Below are 12,930 nucleotides of genomic sequence, written 5' to 3' on the forward strand. Positions count from 1 at the left end.
TATTAAAGTCCCTCAGAGAACTTTGTTTTCAAATTTGATGCTGAGAAAAAGAAAAATGTAATGTTTCTTTTCCAATAATAACGGCTACAGAACTTACTAAGTTTCCCCTTTTACCGTGGTTGCTAGGAAGCTCAGATCATAGTTAAGTCTCAACTGTTGCAACTATGTTGGTCCTTCTGCTTGTAATTACCATTCCCTTGGTTTGGTCCTGATTTCCTATTTGTTCTTATGGCTTCCTTGCACATATTTCTGTTGTGAATTGCTGTACATTCTTTGGGGAAAGAGAGTATAAACAAAACAACAAACGAGTTCTATTACCTGTCCTTGGACCAAGTTTCTCACACTAAGAACTCCTAAATAACCCCTGTCCTTGGTCATTGTTTTAACAGCAACTCTGACATGACAAAAAGATGTTGTCTTAGCACCTTAGCCCCCACAGGAAATAACTTGAGTGCAGAGTGTATTGTTTATTTATGGCAACCTTTAAAAGAGCTTTGCAGCTTCAAACAACAAACATTTATTATCTCACACAGCTTCTGTGAGCAGGAAGGTGGGAGAACGCTGGGTGGTTCTGGACTAGTCTCTCATGAGTTTTGGCCAAGCTGTGCCCCTGGGCTGCAGTCATCTGAAGGCTTGACTGGGGCTGGAGGCGTCCCTACCTGCCCCCAAACCCAGTGCCAGCCAGTGATCCAAAAGAGAGAGAGCAAGACTAAGCCACATGCCTTTTATGCTCTAGTCTCGAGGGCCACACAGCATTACTTCCAGAACATTCTGTTTGTTAAAAGTGAGTCACTAGATAATACAGACTGACCACATTCCACGGGAGGGGAACTAATTTCCACCTATTGATGGGAGAAGTATCAAAAAATTTTGAGCATATTTTTAAAACACAGCTCAGAATATAAAGCTACTTTCATTTTTGAAAAAGTACAAGGAGGGAGGATATAGCTCAGTGGTAGAGTGCATGCCTAGCATTCCTGGGTTCAGCCCCCAGTACCTCCATTAAAAAATAAAATAAAATAAGTAAATAAATAAACCTAATTACCTCCCCACCCAAAAAAATGCAGAGTAAAAAAAAAAAGAATAATTATCTTAAAAAAAATTTTAAAGTGTATATGTGTACCAAGGCACAGCTTGGTATGCAATGTGACTTTACCTAGATGCAAACCAGGACAGAAAAACAAGTCGAAAAAGAAAATGCTTTTCCTCAATCTATATGCTGCAGGCAAGCATCCTGCAAAGGCGTGGCTCCATAAAGTTCCAAACACGGGCATATGTCAGAGAGAGAACATGTCCCCACGTGGTGTGGGAATGAGAGAGAGAAGGCTAAACATGTCAGAAGGAAAGAAAGGAAACTGTTTCTAGCCAGTCTGAAAAGTCAGCCTCCCTTGGGACCTAAATGGAAGACTGAAGCCTAGGTGGCGAGGTCTCAGTTATCTATAAATTACCCTCATCTTTTGTCAAGCCTTCTAGTTAGATCCCAGGAGAGAAAAATGAGCAGTGATTCAGAAAGCAAGGTTGGAGATGAGAGCTGAGTTCATCTCTGGAGGTGATGAGGGATGCTGGGATGGGGTGGAGGTGTTAATCACAGCTTGAAATGTCATCGATTGATGTTGCTGGGAGAAATCTAGTAACTTCACTTGGCCAGATGTGGGGAGCCTGGTATATCCCCCTGCTGTTCTGCACCCATGCTGTAGGCATAATTTGCTTCTTATTAGCCTAGAAGTTGCTCCCCACAGTGAAAGAGGCAATAGAAAAGCAAGGCCACTTTCAAAACTACGATAATGTACCACCTCACACCAGTCAAAATGGCCATCACTCAAAAGTCCACAAATGACAAATGCTGGAGAGGCTGTGGAGAAAAGGGAACCCTCCTACACTGCTGGTGGGAATGCAGTTTGGTGCAGCCACTGTGGAAAACAGTATGGAGATTCCTCAAAAGACTAGGAATAGACTTACCGTATGACCCAGGAATCCTGCTCCTGGGCATATGTCCAGAAGGAACCCTACTTCTAATTCATCTTAGTATGCTTATCTTTGCTAGTGCACACAATAGTGCAGAGGTTGATTCACATGACAGTGAAGTTGTTCTTCTCCTTGAATTCATCTTTACTCTTGCAAAATTGCCGTAAAAAAACTCCAGTGCGCGCCAACTAAGTAACCAGCTCTGTGAGGTGTGTAACATTCTTGTCATGTGGGAATTAACTCACTTAAAATATGGGCGAGCCAGGGAGTATATTATGGAATAAAGTGTGCAGCTGAGAACTTTTTTCTGTATGAAGAAATCCAGGTGCCTGGGGGTGGGTACAGCTCAGTGGTAGAGCACATACTTAGCATGCAAGGGGTCCTGGGTTCAATCCCCAGTACCTCCATTGAAAAAAAAAAAATTCAGACTCAAGAAAGCCAGGTGCCTAAGGACATTACATTTGTTCATTCAACATTAACAGTACCTAGACTCTGCCCCCAGGTGCACCCTCCCACCCCATCACGTTCACCTTCTGACCCAGCAGAGGACATTTCCCTTATGGGTGCTGACTGTAGGTGCTTTACTTTGGGAGGGTATCCCAAGAATAAGAATGGGCAGAGGGAGGGACAAATAGGGAAGGAGGAGAAATCCATATGAGGATGTGATTGCCACTGGGTGAGGAAGAGTGTGCGTTCTGGGGTTCCCACCCCTCCCTGGTCAAGAGTTGCAATAAATCCTTCACACTTCCAGATCCCATGGGATGTGCATCAGCACAGGGCCCTCCAGCAGGCATCCACACTGAGTAAGAGAAGCCTTAGTGCGGCTGAGGTGATGTGCTGTTGGGAAGCGAATTGCTATGGCAGTGACTCATCAAAGGGTGAACGAAGGCTGTGAGGCAAGGCTCCAGAAGTGACCAGACAGTGACCAGACAGGAGGAAGGGACAGGGGTTTGGAGGAAGCCATTACTTTTGCAGTAATCTAGCCAAAGGTGACAGGGACCTGCATTCACACTGCATCTCTGGAGACAGGGAGAAGGGAGCCAGAGGGCACCTTGCAGTGCTTGCCGACGAGGTGTGGATAAAGAGAGATGAGGGCAGTAAGGCTGAGGATGCCTCCCTGGGTCCTGACCTAGCTGTCTGGGCAGAGGCTGAAATGGGGAATGGAGGAGGACGAGGAGGACCGGGAATTGAGAAGCCAGGTGGGGACTGCAAATCATTCAGGAGACTGGGAGCAACTGGAAACCAAAGCTTAGGAAAAGGAATGAAAAGTGCCAATGACAGCCCAGCTGAAGGGAGAGGCTGTGAATTACAGATTATGCTGGCCCTACGCTGCATTGCGTTGACACTTCCTGCCGACCGGATACAGGAACAGGTCGTGTTGACAGCTGATCTGATCCAAGCTTGGGGTTTTGTTGTTGGGGGTGGGAGGACAAGGGAACAGAGGACTTGAAGATATGCCAGAGGGTGAGACACGCTGGACATTTACTACATTTCATGACAGGTTCTAGATGACGTGTGCAACTTTTTCCTAAGTTCCACATTCTTAAATTAATATATATAATATGGTCATTTCTCCTGTCTGTGACCTGAAAAAGAAAAGTGATGTATCTGATATTGGTTCTGTTGGATATTTATGGTTCGTCCCACCCACCCCCAATTTATTAAAACTGCCATTGTCCAGAAGCTTCTAGCAGCCTTCCCAGGCAGCTGAAATGAACTTCTGGGTGACTTTCTCAGAAGGGCTGAGGTAGTGAACGTGTACAAGTCGTGTCCTGACGTGGCTGCCCGCAGGTGACACTCGGCTGTCCTGGACATGATGGACGTATAAAAGCCAAAAGGGCTCTGAGCTGGCTCTCCGGACTCTGGGCTCCATTGGTGTGGCTTTGGTTTATGCTTTTTCTTACCTGAGTTTTCCCCCTCCTTCCCCCTCCTTCCTCCTCCTTCTCTGTCTCTGCCTCCTCCAGTTCCTGGTGCTGTAAGATGACAAGAAAATACCTGAATCCAACCCAGCACGCCTGTCCCTGTAGTCCCCTCCCGGAGCACTACGCTGGTTTTCCAAGTGCTCCAATTACCTTGGAGGGAGCTGAGGCCCTGGGGCTGCGGGGCGGCGGGCCCTCTCTGCCAGGGCACACGTACTCCCTGTCAGGCTGAAAGCCACCGCTGTGGTCCCCATGCAAGGTCACTAGGTAGGGGGCAGGCCCTTCATCTGACTCTGCTGAAAGCTCTAAGGCTTTTGTTTCCTTTGGTCCTTTTTTTAAGGCCTTCTCTGTTTATGGGAACATTCTTCCATCTAGAGTGAGTTTTCAAACCCTTGGCATTTGCTTTAAAGGTACGTCTGCTTTGAAGACTGGTGGAAATTTCAATCATATTCCTATTCATAGTCAAGGAGTGAGTGGGAACTAAAAATATCAGCATTTTGGATTTTTTTTTTTAATCTTCTGAAGCCTTGAACAGAAACGCAGCAAGTCTCAGAGGAAGGGGTCTGGCTCCCGGGCCCCATCACCCCATTGCCGGCAGACAGCCTCGGGGTCAGCCCCCGGCTCCAGGAGGCCCATGGCTCTCCTGCCAAAGCCCCCCTCAGTCTTCAAGGCCATTTTTCTAAACATGTAAAATGAAGTTTCCTAAATACATTACAAATTTAATAGGCGAGACAATTTGGCTGCGGAAAAACCCCGGAGCAGTCAGGATGTTCGGATTATTAAAAGCCAAATTAACTGACAAGTAGCATCTCCAGTCTATGTGCAGCCTGATATCAAGCAGTTCTAAAAGTTATTAGCAACGCATTGTGACCAGAGAGAGATACGTGCTGCTTTCAAGTCCACGTTCATTACCAATGGGCCGGTCCTGCCTGTGCCCTGTAAGGGCAGTTAAAGTCTTTAGGTGCGAACCAGCCACGCGAGTGTGGGGTAGAAAATATTTCACTTGAAAGGCAATTCTAGACCAGACACTGATTTACCATTGATGGCTTCTTGTGAGTCAGTCTTTCTAAAAGAGGAAAGATTCCTTTAAAAGAAAAAGAAAAATCTGTCAACTTAAAAAAAAAAAACAGATCTGTCTTTTGAATTTAGATTTAAATTAAGATAAGATGACTCACCCTGCCAATGCCTCTTTAAAACAGAGATACTTTAAGAAGGTTAGAGTTTGGATGTGAAGAGGTTGGACACAAATTGTTCTTCATTTCTGGAGCTCTGCTCTTCCAAAGACAAAGGCATCTGGCGAGGTTCTTTATTTCTTGCCCGACAGGGTCAGGTTGCTCCTTGGCAGCGTGGGTCCGCATTCTGATTGACAGGCTGAGTTAACTGTCCGTAGCCAAGGTAATAACCATTCGGTTGGACCATATCAAAGCTAATTATTAAAGTTAATTATCAGGAAGCTTAATGAACTTATTCACCATCCAACAGTGGAGAACCTGCCAAGGGTCACTTAGGAACTGGTCAGTCCTCTGCTGTTTTATTTTGGGTTAAGGGCAAAGCAGGAAAATATTTACCAATGAAACAGAACAAAAGGAAAAATTGCTAAAGATCAGAGGCACCATGGTAACACTCCAGCCTGAACGCCGTGCTGCAGCCAGAAGACAAGTGACAACGATAACAATTTCTGGTAAATTGTGTCAGATAATGCTTGTCACAGAGACACGAGCAACTGAACCATTGTTTCCTGACTATGAACTTATCCATTCCTTTCATTTAAAATCTGAGGGAAAGAAACCCTTCCACATGAAAACAAGCCACTTTTGGGGTAAATCACAAAGGGTTTTTGCCACCACGGTAGACATGATACCCAGTGAAATGAGCGAGGCTGATGATCATAGTAGGTGCTCAGGAGACATTAATTTCCCATTCACCCTTCCTTTCTACCCCACCCCACCCAGGCCTGGCTCTTTTGGGTATTTTTTATAAGTATAGTTGATTCACAATGTTGTGTTAGTTTCTAGCATACAGCAAAGTGATTCAGTTTTATATATGTATTTTTTTCATTCTTTTTCAGATTCTTTTCCATTATAGGTTATTACAAGATATTGAATACAGTTCCCCATGCTGTACAGTAGGACCTCGTTGTTTATTTATTTTGTAAATAATAGTTTGTATCTGCTAATCCCAAACTCCTAATCAGTCCCCCTCCACCCAACCCCCATTCTCCTTTGGTAACCAGAAGTCTGTTTTCCATGTCTGTAAGTCTGTTTGTTTTGTAAACAAGTTCATTTATATCATGTTTTAGATTCCACATACAAGTGATATCATATGATATGTGTCTTTCTCCATCTGACTTACTTCACTTACTATGATAATCCCAGGGTCCATCCACATTGCTGCAAATAGTATTATTTCATTTTTTATAGCTGAATAATATTCCATTGTGTATATATATCACATCTTCTTTATCCATTCATTGTCATCGGACATTTAGTTGCTTCCATGTCTTGGCTGTTGTAAATAGTGCTGCTATGAACATCGGGGTGCATTTATCTTTTTAAGTTAGTTTCCTCCAGATAGATGCCCAGGAGTGGGATTGCTGGATCATATGGTAAGTCTGCTAGGTTTTTAAGGAAATTCCATACTGTTCTCTATAGTGGCTACACCAATGTAGGAGGTGTTTCTTTTCTCCACACCCCTCTCCAGCATTTATTATTTGTAGACTGAGCAGTATGAGTTGATATTCTTGTTTCGATTTGCTTTTCTCTGGTAATGAGCAATGTTGAGCATTTTTGATGTGCCTGTTGACCGAGGCCTGTCATTGTGGCTAGATTCATCCTTACTTTGTGGCCAGAAAAAATTAATGGTGATGGAATACACAGATACCACCTGTAGGTTACTGCCTATTCGACATCGGGTAAATTCATCCAACTCCATGGAGGAAGGAACATGGGTTTGGGGCCAGACTGATACAGACTCAACCCCAGGCTTCGCCGCCCACTAGCTGTGTGACTCAGACAAGTCCCTCGTCCTCCTGGACCTACGTGCGACGTCATCGTGTGGAACAGGGGTAACTGTAACCGTGTTCAGCATTGAGTGGGAGCTCCATAAATCATGTCACATTTAAGTGACAAAGAACAGGGGGTCCATCTATTTACTAGTTCCTTTATGAATATATAATTATGGAGCACTTTCTACATTCCAGACCCTGAAGGAACCCAAGCTTATCTGGGATTAATCTCACTCAGTGACCCCTCTGCACCCTGGGGAATTATTTGGGCCAATCCATCCTGCCCATGGTCTCATTCCATGGAGTTATCATAGAGTGGAGGTTCTCAAACTTTTGGTCTCAAGACCCCTTACTACTCTTAAAAATTACTGAAGACTCTGTATTAGTTTTCTTGCCTCTGCTGTAACAAATTACCACACACTTAGTGACATAAAACAGTGAGATTTTATTTCCTTACAGTTTTGAAGGTCAGAAATCCAAAGTCAGTCTCCCTCAGTTAAAGTCAAGGCATCAACAGCTCTGATTTCTTCTGGAGGCTCTGAAGATAGAGTTTCCTTGTTTCTTGCAGCTCCTTGAGGCCACCAATAGTTCTACACTCATGATTCCTTCCTCTCGTAGTTTTAATCTCTGCTTCTGTCCTCATCTCCTGCTGGCCCCCTGAGCACCTGCCTCTCTTTCATGAGGACCTGAGTAACTCCACCAGCCCCATCCAGCTAATCCAGGATACTCTGAATCTCAAGATTCTTGATTTAACTACTTCTGTAAAGCTCTCTTTGCCATACAAAGTAACATTTACAGGTTCCGGGGATTAGGTTGTGGACATCTTTTTAAATTGCATTTTTTTAATTGAAGTATAGTTGATGTACAACATTATAAATTAGCCTCAGGTGTACAATGTAGTGATATGACATTTAAATACATTATGAAATGATTGCCATGATAAGTCTAGTAACCATCTAAGGAAGTGGACAACTTTGCGGGCCTCTCTTCAGCCTATCACAGGTCCCAAAGAGGTCTTGTTTATGTGTATTACATCTATCAAACCTGACATGTTAGGAATTAAAACAGAGATTTGAACAGTATTTACTTTCTAATCCACTAAAAAAATAACAATAACAAATCCACTACAGGCTAACAGAAAGAACATATATTAATGAGAAACAATTTTCTTTTCCAAAACAAAAAGAAAAGGCAGTAGTAAGAGTGGCATTATATCACATTTTTACAAATCTCTTTAATGTTCAGAGTAGTAAAAAATAGCTGGATTCTCATATCCATTGTGATTTGCGGGGGGGTTAATGTAGATAAATAAAATCTAGCCTCACACAGATATGTAGTTGGAAAAAAAGGAAATATTTTAATAACCTTTTCATATAATTATGGATATTCTTCTTTGATAGTACACCAAAACTCAACAAGTGGTAGATAGTACCTTAAAAGTTAATTGGAATGCAGAATATGAAAACAGGTCCATGAACTTGTCCTATTCTGTTATAGTAAACCCATTTAGTCTACTTTGAATCTAATTTGAATGGGTCTTTTATCCTTGCCTGATTTGATAACATTGTATTATAATCCTGGTCATTGGAAAAGATAGATCCACTACGTTATGCTGATCTTCCACATATTGACACATTTCATTGTACAATATTTAAAAATCAGTTATTGTATCATCATGGGTTTATCAGAAAAGTCATTAAGAATTGGGAAGCTGTCAACAGGTTTTCCAAAATTCTAACTTTTCTCATTTTTGCTGGAAAACTCAAATGTTGTCTTTAGCAGCAAATACTGTCAGTTGTGTTCCTTGAAATAACAGGTTCACTTAGTTCATTCAGCAAAAAATGTCTGCCTAATACTCAAGTCTGAATAGCCATAGTTAGTGAGCTCTTTTTGCAAATAAAAGATGATAGTCCACAGGAGGCAAAGTACAACTCAAATAATCACACAAGTATTTTTCCTTGAGAAAATCACCATAATTTGATTTGCAACATAAGGGTTTATGTATACTTCATTTTGCCCCACAGAATATTAAATAGGCATGTATGCAAGAGTTGCAATTAATAACATTAATATTTTTATTGCTTCATCAAGAACATTCTTAAATGGAAATGGCCTTGGTTTTATAGAGGTTTGTAATGTTTGTTTATTTCACTGTAAGTTTCTGGCAGTTTGGTACCTCTGCCTCGATTGGTGTTAACCAGCAGTTTTACCCATTATCATCTTTGCAGCATCAGCACAAATGTTCAGACAAGACAAAGGCAAATACATTAGCATTAACATAAAAATAATTCTGACGTCAACAGATGTCTCCACTCTTTCAAGAACACGTTTGCTATCTGGGACTGACTCTAGCAGTTAGAAAGGCTCCAGATTGTTCCTGTTGCTTGATTCCCTATCTCTTGTGGTATTGGATTCTGTACGCCAGCAGTTCTCAAAGTGGGACCCCTGCGGATTCCCAAGGCCAGTCCAGCAGACATGGCCTTGGAGGATTTTCCAAATTAAAAGGTCATTCTAATAATCTGTGACGATGATCCTGACAGTTTCTGTTGATTTTGTCTCGTCCTCAAGTCTTTAGACCAGTATTTATTTTCACTGTGAAGGCAACACCAGCAAGATTAGGAATTTGCGTCAGCTGGAGGGCAGAACATGTTCAGAACCTTCTTGCAGCTTCTTCTTAAATAGGAATAACCTACATACGGCAATACATCTTGGAGATATTCTGGTTTGCATCCCAAAATCACACTGAATCTCATGCCAGAAGGCCTTGCTAACTCTGATTGCTAAGGAGGGAAAAATAGATCATTAAATAGCAGGGAAGACCAGAGTGGTTTCTAAAAATAAATACTAATTAGATACACTTTTTTTCCTAAAACAAATGCTTAGTTCCTTGTTTTCCCCTTCAATGTCAATTTATGGCATTACTGCCTTTTATTAATAAATCCTTCTTACCAATGTTAATAGCTTGGTAATTTATAAAATACTTTTAAATACTTTTAGATAGTATAAAACACTTTTAGGTATGTCATGTGATTCTTACGCTCAATCTAAAAGGAATGCCTATTCTAGAGATGAATAGAAAAATAGAAGGTTCAAGAAAGTTAAGTGACTTAACAAGTACCCTCTATTGGTTTTCTATTGCTGTGTAACAAATTACCACCAACTTAGCAACTTACAGCCACGCATTCATTATATCAAAATGTCCGTGTGTCAGGCACAAGTTGGCTGGGTCCTCCACTCTGAAATCAAGGTGCTGGCAGAGGCTACAATCTCACGTGAGGGTTGGGGTTCTCTTCCAAGCTCACATAGTTGCTAGAAGAACTCAGCGCCTCACTGTTGTAGGACTGAGGCTCCTATTTTCTTGCTGGCTGGTAGCCAGGGGTCAGTTTCAGCTCCCAGAGGCCTTCCTTGGGTCCGAGTCACACGGAACCTCTCACAACCTGGCAGCTTATGTCTTTAAATGCAGCAGGAGAATTTCTCTCCAGTCTGAGCTTTTGTCCACGGCTCCTAGCCCAGTGCTCAACCACAGAGTAAGTAATTGGTCAAAGAATGAATCAGTGAATGTTTGTACCAGTTCAGAATCCCACCATCTTCTGTTCATTTTGCTCCTTGCAACCCATCATAATGTCATCCTAGCAAACAATGAGTGCTCAAAAACCTTTAGAGTTGGTCTTCAATTTAGCATTGGTCTTTAATGTTCTAGGTATTGCTCATAGATAACACTGATATTATGTTGAATTTCTTAACCAATTTCATCATTTGAAAGTCATTTTCCTATTTAGAGGCTCTTAAGACATGAGCAGAGAACCAAGAATCTTGGTTTCAACTTGGACTCTTCTGGTTTATAATAATAAGAGATATAATTTCTCAAGTGCCTAACAGAGGCCAGGTGATGGATGGATGGATGGATAGATAGATAGATAGATAGATAGATAGATAGATAGATAGATAGATAGCCTTGCATACACACACACACACACACGCGTACATAAATGTTACATTCATTTTGTGTGTATGTGGTGAAGGAATTACAGATTGTTTTTATTTTATGTCATATCTTGATACTTGTCTGTCATATATAGATATTCTTAATCTGAACAAAGAATCTGCAGCGTTGGTAAGACCATCACTATGCCCATGATATAGGTAGGAACTGAGGCTCAGAAGTTAAGAAACTTACGCAGAGTCAATGTTGGTAAGTGGCACAGCAGGCTCCAAACTCAGGTGCTGTTTCACCTGTCCACACGGACTTCCTTTCGACTACTGCCCCCACTTCCGACTTTCCCTGCCACTGAGCCATCTGCCTTCTTCACCTGGAGGAGTAACAGAATCACCACTAGCCCATAGGGCACCTTTGTATGAATTAGAAAAAGGCACTCCTTCATCAAGATACTTGGCTGCTATCTGCTAGAAATTCGTTGCAATAAATACACAAGCATTCTATATCTATAATGTTCGTGATGGTGCTCCCTGGGTGGTTCAGTGCTCAATCTACACAACTGTGAAGGGCTGCCCTGGGAGTGGAGGGGAACAGCAATGATCATGGAGAATCTGATCCAAGTTTTAATATGGCTGGTCTACATGGCTGAATCTTGGTGCCCAGAGAACTCTTGGATTTTTGTAGAAGTTTGGTGGTTCTGTCTCCTAAATTTGATCAAAACCTGCTTACAGATGACTTGAGAAGGAGAAGACTGGCATATTGTTTCTCTTGGCTTCCATTCCTTGGTCTGTGAACTCTGAATTTTCAGGAGTAGCAACTGTGACCGTGTAGTTCATTTTACTTTTCCCAGAAATGCAGTGGCTGTGAGAGCACAAACCTCAAGCAAGTGTAGAAAGAAGCGTCTGCTGGACCCCTTGGCAGAGCTGGGAGCAGCAGAGGCAGGTGTGGCCAAGCCATCTTTCAGTGTTCTCTCTTGATCTGGACACCACATTGTTCCTCCTTTGTTCTGCAAACTGGGAAGAGAAATGGAGGGAAAACAGCTTCACTGGAACATCCTTCAAATGAATCAAACAAATATTTGTGCCCAAGTGGTGCATTAAGAGGGGCCCAAGTGAAGAGGGGAGAGGTGGTATTAAAAACTAACCCCGTCACTAAGAGGTCTGAGGTGTCCAAGGGGGATAATTCCCAGCTGCCACTGCCTCTATTGGTAATTAAGTGTTTTCTCAATTTTTCTTTAGTCGGATGTGGATTTTTCTTCTGTAAGAAAGAAATTACTTCCGAGCACCCTGAATCATTAAAGTTAACTGTAGTTCATTTGGAAAGAAAGCTCTGGGCTCTGATCTGGATGATCACCAGCCACCAGAGGTTACTTAGTCTCTGTGAGACTCAGTTTTCTCGTCCATATCATGGGAAGGATTACAGTACCTACTCCACAGGATTGTTGAAAGAACCTAGTGAGAAAATTAACATACGGTTTTTATCTGAATGCCTGACACTGTGCAAGCACTCAGTAAATAGCAGTGATTGTTACTAACAGGGCAGTCATATGAAACTAACATGATACCTACCTTTCCCAAGAGTGACAAGGCATTTCTTCTCCAGGCTTGCTCCATTTAGCAAAGCTCCCCGCAAATCTCAGCACTAAACACCTTGAAGGAAATTCTGCAGAAATGAGAAACCATGGAGCAGAATTAATTCCATGACATAAATCTGTGTGCCCTCTCACTCCTCCCTATGCGTCTGGGCCCTCCAGCTCTCCAGCCCTGGATCGCAGTAATTTTAACAGAACCCAGTCTGCTGAGCCTAAGAGATAAAGAAGAAATCACTATTCTGGTGCAACTACCATAAGGACAGGGAGCTGAGATAAAGACTTTTATTACTAAATCGGGCAGATCCCTTTGGAGCCAGGATCCTGCTTCTCCCACCTGCCCACTCCTGCACTTCTGCTGTCAGATTTAGATTTAGACACGGGGCTGGGTGCTCAGGGAAGAACGGGAACCTGGGAGTCTGGATTCAGCCAGGAGTAGGTAAGGCTGGGCTCGGATCTGATCTCATCCTTGCCTCCATCCCCCTTTGCCTCTCCTGTTCTGGGAAACCAGTCCTCA

Source organism: Vicugna pacos, chromosome 2 (assembly GCF_048564905.1).
Source record: "Vicugna pacos chromosome 2, VicPac4, whole genome shotgun sequence".
NCBI classification, from domain to species: Eukaryota; Metazoa; Chordata; class Mammalia; order Artiodactyla; family Camelidae; genus Vicugna; species Vicugna pacos.